Source organism: Salvelinus namaycush, chromosome 36, assembly GCF_016432855.1.
Source record: "Salvelinus namaycush isolate Seneca chromosome 36, SaNama_1.0, whole genome shotgun sequence".
Classification (NCBI taxonomy): Eukaryota; Metazoa; Chordata; class Actinopteri; order Salmoniformes; family Salmonidae; genus Salvelinus; species Salvelinus namaycush.
The window spans coordinates 41,560-54,638 of NC_052342.1; positions in this window are offsets into that span (position 1 = coordinate 41,560).

The following is a 13,079-nucleotide window of genomic DNA, read 5'->3' on the forward strand; positions in this document are numbered from 1 at the left end:
CTTCAGTCTAATTATGTGATAAAAGTTAGGACGAATGTTTGTATTGTATAAACATGAATCAAGAAATCCTCTGAATTTCTACTGCTGTGTACTGGAGTTTATCTAAATGCTAGTTCTGGAAGGATAAAAGAGTAATGTTGTTGCGATTTGTTTATTACTTCAGCAGTAATAAATTCATGAACTTCTTTGAGGAAAAGATCATGATCATTAGAAAGCAAATTACGGACTCCTCTTTAAATCTGCGTATTCCTCCAAAGCTCAGCTGTCCTGAGTCTATACAACTCTGCCAGGACCTAGGATCAAGAGAGACACTCAGGTGTTTTAGTACTATATCTCTTGACACAATGATGATAATCATGGCCTCTAAACCTTCAAGCTGCATACTGGACCCTATTCCAACTAAACTACTGAAAGAGCTGCTTCCTGTGCTTGGCCCTCCTATGTTGAACATAATAAACGGCTCTCTATCCACCGGATGTGTACCAAACTCACTAAAAGTGGCAGTAATAAAGCCTCTCTTGAAAAAGCCAAACCTTGACCCAGAAAATATAAAAAACTATCGGCCTATATCGAATCTCCCATTCCTCTCAAAAAAAATTGTTTGTCTTCCTGAAGACAAACAATGTATACGAAATGCTTCAGTCTGGTTTTAGACCCCATCATAGCACTGAGACTGCACTTGTGAAGGTGTTTAATTACCTTTTAATGGCGTCAGACCGAGGCTCTGCATCTGTCCTCGTGCTCATAGACCTTAGTGCTGCTTTTGATACCATCGATCACCACATTCTTTTGGAGAGATTGGAAACCCAAATTGGTCTACACGGACAAGTTCTGGCCTGGTTTAGATCTTATCTGTCGGAAAGATATCAGTTTGTCTCTGTGAATGGTTTGTCCTCTGACAAATCAACTGTACATTTCGGTGTTCCTCAAGGTTCCGTTTTAGGACCACTATTGTTTTCACTATATATTTTACCTCTTGGGGATGTCATTCGAAAACATAATTTTAAATTTCACTGCTATGCGGATGACACACAGCTGTACATTTCAATGAAACATGGTGAAGCCCCAAAATTGCCCTCGTTAGAAGCCTGTGTTTCAGACATAAGGAAGTGGATGGCTGAAAATGTTCTACTTTTAAACTCGGACAAAACAGAGATGCTTGTTCTAGGTCCCAAGAAACAAAGAGATCTTCTGCTGAATCTGACAATTAATCTTGATGGTTGTAAAGTCGTCTCAAATAAAACTGTGAAGGACCTCGGCGTTACTCTGGACCCTGATCTCTCTTTTGACGAACATATCAAGACTGTTTCAAGGACAGCTTTTTTCCATCTACGTAACATTGTAAAAATCTGAAACTTTCTTTCCAAAAGTGATGCAGAAAAGTTAATCCATGCTTTTGTTACTTCTAGGTTGGACTACTGCAATGTTCTACTTTCCGGCTACCCGGGTAAAGCACTAAATAAACTTCAGTTAGTGCTAAATACGGCTGCTAGAATCCTGACTAGAACCACAAAAATGTATCATATTACTCCAGTGCTAGCCTCCCTACACTGGCTTCCTGTTAAGGCAAGGGCTGATTTCAAGGTTTTACTGTTAATCTACAAAGCATTACATGGGCTTGCTTCTACCTATCTTTCCGATTTGGTCCTGCCGTACATACCTACACGTACGCTACGGTCACAAGACGCAGGCCTCCTAATTGTCCCTAGAATTTCTAAGCAAACAGCTGGAGGCAGGGCTTTCTCCTATAGATTTCCATTTTTATGGAATGGTCTGCCTACCCATGTGAGAGACGCATCTCTTCAGTGGGTCATATGATTGAGTGTAGTCTGGCCCAGGAGTGTGAAGGTGAACGGAAAGGCACTGGAGAAACGAACCACCCTTGCTGTCTCTGCCTGGCCGGTTCCCTTCTCTCCACTGGGATTCTCTGCCTCTAACCCTATTACAGAGGCTGAGTCACTGGCTTACTGGTGCTCTTTCATGCCGTCCCTAGGAGGGGTGCGTCACTGACGTGATCTACCTGTCTGGGTTGGCGCCCCCCCTTAGGTTGCGCCGTGGCGGAGATCTTTGTGGGCTATACTCGTTCTTGGCTCAGGATGGTAAGTTGGTGGTTGAAGGTATCCCTCTAGTGGTGTGGGGGCTGTTCTTTGACAAAGTGGGTGGGGTTATATCCTTCCTGTTTGGCCCTGTCCGGGGGTATCATCGGATGGGGCCACAGTGCCTCCTGACTAGAGGTCGACTTCAGGCCGATTTCAAGTTTTCATAACAATCGGAAATCGGTATTTTTTGGCGCCTTCGGTATTTTTTTTTACACCTTTATTTAATCTTTATTTAACTTTTTTGGGCTGCAAGCCCGAAGCCGGGCACAATATGACAACAGCCACTTCAAGTGCAGGGCGCGAAATTCAAAATATATTTTTTAGAAATATTTAACTTTCACACATTAACAAGTCCAATACAGCATATGAAAGATAAACATCTTGTGAATCCAGCCAACATGTCCGATTTTTAAAATGTTTTACAGCGAAAACACCACATATATTTATGTTAGCTCACCACCAAATACAAAAAAGGACAGACATTTTTCACAGCACATGTAGCGTGCACAAAGCCAACCTAACTAACCAAGAACCAACCAAACTAACCAAGAAACAACTTCATCAGATGACAGTCTTATAACATGTTATACAATAAATCTATGTTTTGTTCGAAAAATGTGCATATTTGAGGTATAAATCAGTTTTACATTGCAGCTACCATCACAGCTACCGTCACAAATAGGACCGAAGCAGCCAGAGTAATTACAGACACCAACGTCAAATACCTAAATACTCATCATAAAACATTTCTGAAAAATACATGGTGTACAGCAAATGAAAGACAGGCATCTTGTGATTCCAGCCAATATTTCCGATTTCTTAAGTGTTTTACAGCGAAAACACAATATAGCATTATATTAGCTTACCGCAATAGCCAGAAACACAAGCCATTCCCCAGCAGCAAAAGTTAGCGATCGTAACAAACCAGCAAAAGATATATAATTTTTGACTAACCTTGATAAGCTTCATCAGATGACAGTCCTATAACATCAGGTTATACATACACTTATGTTTTGTTCGAAAATGTGCATATTTAGAGCTGAAATCAGTGGTTATACATTGTGCTAACGTAGCATCTTTTTCCCACAACGTCCGGATATTTTTCGGACACTTTTTCTGACACACATATTCTGACCAAATAGCTATTCATAAACATAACTAAAAAATACATGTTGTATAGGAAATGATAGATACACTAGTTCTTAATGCAATCGCCGTGTTAGAATTCTAAAAATAACTTCATTACGATATGCAGTTTACGTTATGGCGAGAGCATGCCCAAAACCTGGCCGCAAACTACTAGTTCACATGTACGACAGATATATGAAATAACATCATAAAATGGGTCCTACAAGGGGTCCTTTGTCCAGAACAATCGTTGTTTGGATTTAGAATGTCCTCTTCTCCAGTCAATTAGCACGGAAAGCTAGCAAAGTGGCGCGAAGCTCTCCTTCCTGAACATACGCAGACAAAGCAACACGCCTAACGTCCCAAAAAAAATTCAATAATCTAATAAAACTATATTGAAAAAACATACTTTACGATGATATTGTCACATGTATCAAATAAAATCAAAGCCGGAGATATTAGTCGTCTATAACGACAGCTTATCACAAGGCAAATCCAGGTCCCTTCACGCGCTCTCCAGAAAACAGGAAACTGGTGACACGTCATGCAAAGAGCTTTTATTCGATCCCAGATCAAGTTATACACTTCATTTCTTCTCTCACTGCCTGTCGACATCTAGTGGAAGACGTATGAAGTACATGTATTCTAATAAATATCAAGGACCTTTATAGGCAGGGCCTAGAACAGAGCATCGATTTCAGATTTTCCACTTCCTGTCAGGAAGTTTGCTGCAAAATGAGTTCTGTTTTACTCACAGATATAATTCAAACGGTTTTAGAAACTAGAGAGTGTTTTCTATCCAATAGTAATAATAATATGCATATTGTACGAGCAAGAATTGAGTACGAGGCTGTTTGAAATGGGCACCTTTTATCCGGCTACTCAATACTGCCCCTGCAGCCCAAACAGGTTAACTAGGCAAGTCAGTTAAGAACACATTCTTATTTTCAATGACGGCCTAGGAACAGATTTTTAAACTTGTCAGCTTGGGGGATCCAATCTTGCAACCTTACAGTTAACTAGTCCAATGCTCTAACACCTGATTACATTGCACTCCACGAGGAGCCTGCCTGTTGGCGAATGCAGTAAGCTAAGGTAAGTTGCTAGCTAGCATTAAACTTATCTTATAAAAAACAATCAATCAATGACTGTCATTGCTCCGATGTGTACTTAACCATAAACATCAATGCCTTTCTTAAAATCAATACACAAGTATATATTTTTAAACCTGCATATTTAGCTAATAGAAATCCAGGTTAGCAGGCAATATTAACCAGTTGAAATTGTGTCATTTCTCTTGCATTCATTGCATGCAGAGTCAGGGTATATGCAACAGTTTGGGCCGCCTGGCTCTTTGCGAACTAATTTGCCAGAATTTTACGTAATTATGACAACATTGAAGGTTGTGCAATGTAACAGGAATATTTAGACTCATGGATGCCACCCGTTAGATAAAATACGGAACGGAATAAACGTTTTGTTTTCGAGGTGATAGTTTCCGGATTAGTCAAAGGTATATGGTTTAGAGAGAAATAGTCAACGCGTTATAATTCCTGTAATAACTTGCGGCTGAATTTGAAAGGGGTTCCTTCGTTATTTTACCGTTCATGTCTTCCATAGAGAATGTCTTGATCTACTTCAAATAAGGTCTGTGTTTCGTGCAGGCTTAAACCGCCTCGACGTTTTGATACCCGTGTAAATCTCACTAGGATAAGGTAACGTTTGTCAACATATTTTCATAAATCCACTCTACAATTTTTTTAATCTTCGCTTATATTTAGCCAATATTGATCAGAGTTACCTTGTCCTATGGATATCTACACAGTTATAAAATTGGCACGGTGATGTAAGCCTACACGAAACACAGACCTTATTTTAAGTGAATCTAAAAATATCCTATGCAATAAATGAAGGAACCGCTTTTCAGATTTTGCTAGGTGTCATGGGAATTATGACTCGCACTTTGGTTGTCAATTCTTACCATGCCCATTATTAAAATAGGATTTCCTGCATATAGAAATTAAGGTTTTTGTTTTCAACATTCATCACAGGTAACTTAAACTCTATTTTTATTCAAACAGTTGAGAGTATTTGTCTCCTAAGCAGACTCTTCAGTATCATTGTCACTTCAGAGCTGTGTGCGTGTGTGTGTATTTATGTATTATATTAAGTTAAAATAAAAGTGTTCATTGTTCATTCAGTATTGTTGCAATTGTCATTATTACAAAAATGAGTGTGTGTGTATGATATATATATATATATATTAAAAAAAAATTTTTTTTACATTAATCGGTATCGGCTTTTTTTGTCCTCCAATAATTGGTATCGGTATCGGCATTGAAAAATCATAATCGGTCGACCTCTACTCCTGACCCTTCCTGTCTCAGCTTCCAGTATTTATGCTGCAGTAGTTTATGTGTGGGGGGCTAGGGTCAGTTTGTTATATCTGGAGTACTTCTCCTGTCTTATCCGGTGTCCTGTGTGAATTTAAGTATGCTCTCTCTAATTCTCTCTTTCTTTCTCTCTCTCGGAGGACCTGAGCCCTAGGACCATGCCTCAGGACTGCCTGGCATGATGACTCCTTGCTGTCCCCAGTCCACCTGGCCGTGCTGCTGCTCCAGTTTCAACTGTTCTGCCTGTGGCTATGGAACCCTGACCTGTTCACCGGACGTGCTACCTGTCCCAGACCTGCTGTTTTCAACTCTCTAGGGACCGCAGGAGCGGTAGAGATACTCTTAATGATCGGCTATGAAAACCAACTGACATTTACTCCTGAGGTGCTGACTTGCTGCAACCTCGACAACTACTGTGATTATTATTATTTGACCATGCTGGTCATTTATGAACATTTGAACATCTTGGCCATGTTCTGTTAAAATCTCCACCCGGCACAGCCAGAAGAGGCTTGGCCACCCCTCATAGCCTGGTTCCTCTCTAGGTTTCTTCCTAGGTTTTGGCCTTTCTAGGGAGTTTTTCCTAGCCACCGTGCTTCTTCACCTGCATTGCTTGCTGTTTGGGGTTTTAGGCTGGGTTTCTGTACAGCACTTTGAGATATCAGCTAATGTACGAAGGGCTATATAAATAAATTCGATTTGATTTGATTTGTTTGTTTAAAAAAAATGTCTTGTTTCAAATGTGCCCAAAATGAAAAATTAATTAAATGCATTGTGAATTTAAATGTCACTTTATTGTATTCAATACATTGTCATGCTCAAGCATGTCATCAATTTATGGTTGTTAGTTTTTTATATTATTATTTTTTTTTATTTCACCTTTATTTAACCAGGTAGGCTAGTTGAGAACAAGTTCTCATTTACAACTGCGACCTGGCCAAGATAAAGCAAAGCAGTGTGACACAGACAACAACACAGTGTTACACATGGAATAAACAATAAACAAACCAATAACACAATAAACAAGTCAATGACAGTAGGAAAAAAGAAGAAAGTCTATATACAGTGTGTGCAAAAGGCATGAGGAAGTAGGCAATAAATAGGCCAAAGGAGCGAATAATTACAATTTAGCAGATTAACACTGGAGTGATACATGAGCAGATGATGATGTGCAAGTAGAGATACTGGTGTGCAAAAGAGCAGAAAGGTAATAAAAACAGTATAGGGATGAGGTAGGTAGATTGGGTGGGCTATTTACAGATGGACTATGTACAGCTGCAGCGATTGGTTAGCTGCTCAGATAGCTGATGTTTAAAGTTGTTGAGGGAAATAAAAGTCTCCAACTTCAGCGATTTTTGCAAATCGTTCCTGTCACTGGCAGCAGAGAACTGGAAGGAAAGGCGGCCAAATGAGGTGTTGGCTTTAGGGATGATCAGTGAGATATACCTGCTGGAACGTGTGCTACGGGTGGGTGTTGTTATCGTGACCAGTGAACTGAGATAAGACGGAGCTTTACCTAGCATAGACTTATAGATGACCTGTAGCCAGTGGGGCTGGCGACGAATATGTAGCGAGGGCCAGCTGACTAGAGCATACAGGTCGCAGTGGTGGGTGGTATAAGGTGATTTGGTAACAAAACAGATGGCACTGTGATAGACTCCATCCAGTTTGCTGAGTAGAGTATTGGAAGCTATTTTGTAGATGACATCGCCGAAGTCGAGGATCGGTAGGATAGTAGGGTAAGTTTTGCGGCGTACTAGGGTAAGTTTTGCGGCGTGAGTGAAGGAGGCCTTGGTTGCGAAATAGAAAGCCGATTCTAGATTTGATTTTGGTTTGGAGATGTTTAATATGAGTCTGGAAAGAGAGTTTACAGTCTAGCCAGACACCTAGGTATTTATAGTTGTCCACATATTCTAGGTCGGAACTGTCTTGGGTGGTGATGCTAGTCGGGCGGGCAGGTGCGGGCAGCGAACGGTTGAAAAGCATGCATTTGGTTTTACTAGCGTTTAAGAGCAGTTGGAGGCCACGGAAGGAGTGTTGTATGGCATTGAAGCTCGTTTGGAGGTTAGTTAGCACAGTGTCCAAAGAAGGGCCAGACGTATACAGAATGGTGTCGTCTGCGTAGACGTGGATCAGGGAATCGCCCGCAGCAAGAGCGACATCATTGATATATACAAAGAAAAGAGTCAGCCCGAGAATTGATCCCTGTGGCACCCCCATAGAGACTGCCAGAGGACCGGACAACATGCCCTCCGATTTGACACACTGAACTCTGTCTGCAAAGTAGTTGGTGAACCAGGCGAGGCAGTCATTAGAGAAACCAAGGCTATTGAGTCTGCCGATAAGAATACGGTGATTGACAGTCGAAAGCCTTGGCCAGGTCGATGAAGACGGCTGCACAGTACTGTCTTTTATCGATGGCGGTTATGATATCATTTAGTACCTTGAGCGGGGCTGAGGTGCACCCGTGACCGGCTCGGAAACCGGATTGCACAGCGGAGAAGGTACGGTGGGATTCGAAATGGTCAGTGATCTGTTTATTAACTTGGCTTTCGAAGACTTTAGATAGGCAGGGCAGGATGGATATAGGTCTGTAACAGTTTGGGTCTCGGGTGTCACCCCCTTTGAAGAGGGGGATGACCTAGGCAGCTTTCCAATCTTTGGGGATCTCGGACGATACGAAAGAGAGGTTGAACAGAATGGTAATAGGGGTTGCAAGAATGGCGGCAGATAGTTTTAGAAAGAGAGGGTCCAGATTGTCTAACTCAGCTGATTTGTACGAGTCCAGGTTTTGGATTCTGCTTGAATAAGCTAGCCTTTGCTTTCCTGACTGACTTCCCTGAACAGTTGCATATCGCGGGGACTATTCGATGCTATTGCAGTCCGCCACAGGATGTTTTTTGTGCTGGTCAAGGGCAGTCAGGTCTGGAGTGAACCAAGGGCTATATCTGTTCTTAGTTCTGCATTTTTTGAAAGGGGCATGCTTATCTAAGATGGTGAGGAAATTACTTCTAACGAACGACCAAGCATCCTCGACTGACGGGATGAGGTCAATATCCTTCCAGCATATTAGAAAGGCCTGCTCGCTGAAGTGTTTTAGGGAGCGTTTGACAGTGATGAGGGGTGGTCTGACCACGGACCGCGTTTGACCACGGACCCATAGCGGATACAGGCAATAAGGCAGTGATCGCTGAGATCCTGATTGAAAACAGCGGAGATGTATTTGGAGGGCAAGTTGGTCAGGATAATGTCTATGACCCATGTTTACGGATTTAGGGTTGTACCTGGTGGGTTCCTTGATGATTTGTGTGAGATTGAGGGCATCTAGCTTAGATTGTAGGACTGCCGGGGTGTTAAGCATATCCCAGTTTAGGTCACCTAACAGAACGAACTCTGAAGCTAGATGGGGGGCGATCAATTCACATATGGTGTCCAGGGCACAGCTGGGAGCGGAGGGGGGTCGATAGCAGGCGGCAACAGTGAGAGACTTATTTCTGGAGAGATTCATTTTTAAAATTAGAAGTTCGAACTGTTTGGGTATAGACCTGGAAAGTATGACAGAACTCAACCCCTCCCCCTTTGGCAGTTCTATCTTGACGGAAAATGTTGTAGTTGGGTATGGAAATCTCAGAATTTTTGGTGGCCTTCCTAAGACAGGATTCAGACACGGCAAGGACATCAGGGTTGACGGAGTGTGCTAAAGCAGTGAGTAAAACAAACTTAGGGCGGAGGCTTCTGATGTTAACATGCATGAAACCAGTTTGTGTTTGAGACAGAGAAATAATAAAGACTAATTCCAATATTTATATGATTAATGTGAACAGACATTGATATCTGTGAGCATATATTTCTACATGCTGATTTGGCCGGACGATGGAGTGAGGAGTTGAGCTGGCGGAAGAGCCTTTCCAGAGACAGAATTAGAGGATTAGGCCAGGGCAGCTGTTATTATACTAGACCACAGCCTTCTCATATTCTACATTCACTGTGGTTTCTGCCCAGACTGGCCACCACATCTTAAAAAATACCAAGGCAAGCATGCCCGTGTGGTTCTGCTCTCATTGACAAGTGCACTCACACACACACACACACACACACACACACACACACACACACACACACACACACACACACACACACACACACACACACACACACACACACACACACACACACACACACAGACACACACACACACACACACACATACGTGTTGATATTAACTTACACACCCAGATACAGACCAACAAAACACATTGTTGTAACACATTTATACTGTACAAACACAATGATGAAAATCAAATCAGATCGAATCAACAACAAAAAAAATTGTCACATACACATGGTTAGCAGATGTTAATGCGAGTGTAGCGAAATGCTTGTGCTTCTAGTTCCGACAATGCAGTAATAACCAACAAGTAATCTAACCTAACAATTTCACAACAACTACCTTATACACACAAGTGTAAAGGAATGAAGAATATGTACATAAAAATATATATATGAATGAGTGATGGTACAGAACGGCATTGGCAGATGCAGTAGATGGTATCGAGAACAGTATATACATAAGAGATGAGTAATGTACGGTATGTAAACATTATATGAAGTGACATTGTTTAAAGTGGCTAGTGATACATTTTTCCATCAATCTTTACATTGTTAAAGTGGTTGGAGTTGAGTCAGTATGTTGGCAGCAGCCACTCAATGTTAGTGGTGGCTGTTTAACAGGCCTTGAGATGGAAGATGTTTTTCAGTCTCTCGGTCCCTGCTTTGATGCACCTGTACTGACCTCGCCTTCTGGATGATAGCGGGGTGAACAGGCAGTGGCTCGGGTGTTTTTTGTCCTTGATGATCTTTATGGCCTTCCTGTGACATCGGGTGGTGTAGGTGTCCTGGAGGGCAGGTAGTTTGCCCCCGGTGATGCGTTGTGCAGATCTCACTACCCTCTGGAGAGCCTTACGGTTGTGGGCGGAGCAGTTGCCGTACCAGGTGGTGATACGGCCCGACAGGATGCTCTCGATTGTGCATCTGTAAAAGTTTGTGAGTGCTTTTGGTGACAAGCCGAATTTCTTCAGCCTCCTGAGGTTGAAGAGGCGCTGCTGCGCCTTCTTCACCACGCTGTCTGTGTGGGTGGACCAATTCAGTTTGTCCGTGATGTGTACGCCGAGGAACTTAAAACGTACTACCCTCTCCACTACTGTCCCGTCGATGTGGATAGGGGGGTGCTCCCTCTGCTGTTTCCTGAAGTCCACGATCATCACCTTTGTTTTGTTGACGTTGAGTGTGAGGTTATTTTCCTGACACCACACTCCGAGGGCCCTCATCTCCTCCCTGTAGGCCGTCTCGTCATTGTTGGTAATCAAGCCTACCACTGTAGTGTCGTCTGCAAACTTGATGATTGAGTTGGAGGCGTGCATGGCCACGCAGTCGTGGGTGAACAGGGAGTACAGGAGAGGGCTCAGAACGCACCCTTGTGGAGCCTCAGTGTTGAGGATCAGCGGAGTGGAGATGTTGTTACCTACCCTCACCACCTGGGGGCGGCCCGTCAGGAAGTCCAGTACCCAGTTGCACAGGGCGGGGTCGAGACCCAGGGTCTCGAACTTGATGACGAGTTTGGAGGGTACTATGGTGTTAAATGCTGAGCTGTAGTCGATGAACAGCATTCTCACATAGGTATTCCTCTTGTCCAGATGGGTTAGGGCAGTATGCAGTGTGGTTGCGATTGCGTCGTCTGTGGACCTATTGGGGCGGTAAGCAAATTGGAGTGGGTCTAGGGTGTCAGGTAGGGTGGAGGTGATATGGTCCTTGACTAGTCTCTCAAAGCACTTCATGATGACGGAATTGAGTGCTACGGGGCGGTAGTCGTTTAGCTCAGTTACCTTAGCTTTCTTGGGAACAGGAACAATGGTGGCCCTCTTGAAGCATGTGGGGACAGCAGACTGGGATAAGGATTGGTTGAATATGTCTGTAAACACACCAGCCAGCTGGTCTGCGCATGCTCTGAGGACGCGGCTGGGGATGCCGTCTGGGCCTGCAGCCTTGCGAGGGTTAACACATTTAAATGTTTTACTCACGTCGGCTGCAGTGAAGGAGAGTCCGCAGGTTTTGGTAGCGTGCCGTGTCAGTGGCACTGTATTGTTCTCAAAGCGGGCAAAGAAGTTGTTTAGTCTGTCTGGGAGCAAGACATCCTGGTCCACGACGGGGCTGGTTTTCTTTTTGTAATCCGTGATTGACTGTAGACCCTGCCACATACCTCTTGTGTCTGAGCCATTGAATTGTGGCTCTACTTTGTCTCTATACTGACGCTTAGCTTGTTTGATTGCCTTGCGGAGGGAATAGCTACATTGTTTGTATTCGGTCATGTTTCCGGTCAACTTACCCTGATTAAAAGCAGTGGTTAGCGCTTTCAGTTTCACACGAATGCTGCCATCAATCCACGGTTTCTGGTTTGGGAATGTTTTAATAGTTGCTGTGGGTACGACATCGCCGATGCACTTGCTAATAAACTCGCTCACTGAATCAGCGTATTCATCAATGTTGTTGTTTGACGCTATGCGGAACATATCCCAGTCCACGTGATCGAAGCAATCTTGAAGCGTGGAATCAGATTGGTCGGACCAGCGTTGAACAGACCTGAGCGCGGGAGCTTCCTGTTTTAGTTTCTGTCTATAGGCTGGAAGCAACAAAATGGAGTCGTGGTCAGCTTTTCCGAAAGGAGGGCGGGGGAGGGCCTTATATGCGTTGCGGAAGTTAGAATAACAATGATCCAGGGTTTTACCAGCCCTGGTTGCACAATAGAATGTAGGGAGTCTTGTTTTCAGATTGGCCTTGTTAAAATCCCCAGCTACAATGAATGCAGCCTCAGGATATGTGGTTTCCAGTTTACATAGAGTCAAATGATGATGATGATGATGAAGAGGAAGATGATCACAAAGCAGTGTTTCTCACAATGGGTTCTAATAACAGGGCTTTCTATTCCAAAGCCTGTTCATAGTCAAGTTCCTACACAAAGGGTGCACATGATAGGCATACTATATATATTTAGGAACATGCAGTTTCATGAAATTCAAATGTATTTCAAGCCAATCTATTTTCATATCAACAGATCCATTTTTTTTTACTGAATCCAGTTTTAACCCTGTGGACTAGCTACATGAACATGAACAATTCTGTGCCCTCTCTTTTTGACCAGAGTGCCCAAGGAAACAGGTTTTCTACCAGCATATCCCATAATAATCCTCAATGACATTGACTCTCACTCTGTAGAAGGAAATGTTGTGCGTGGTTTGAGTTTGCTTTTCAGGATAGTGTGCTGTGCTTGTAGCCAACAGTGTAGTGAAGCAGCCATTCATTATATGCTATGTACACACACACACACACACACACACACACACACACACACACACACACACACACACACACACACACACACACACACACACACACACACACACAC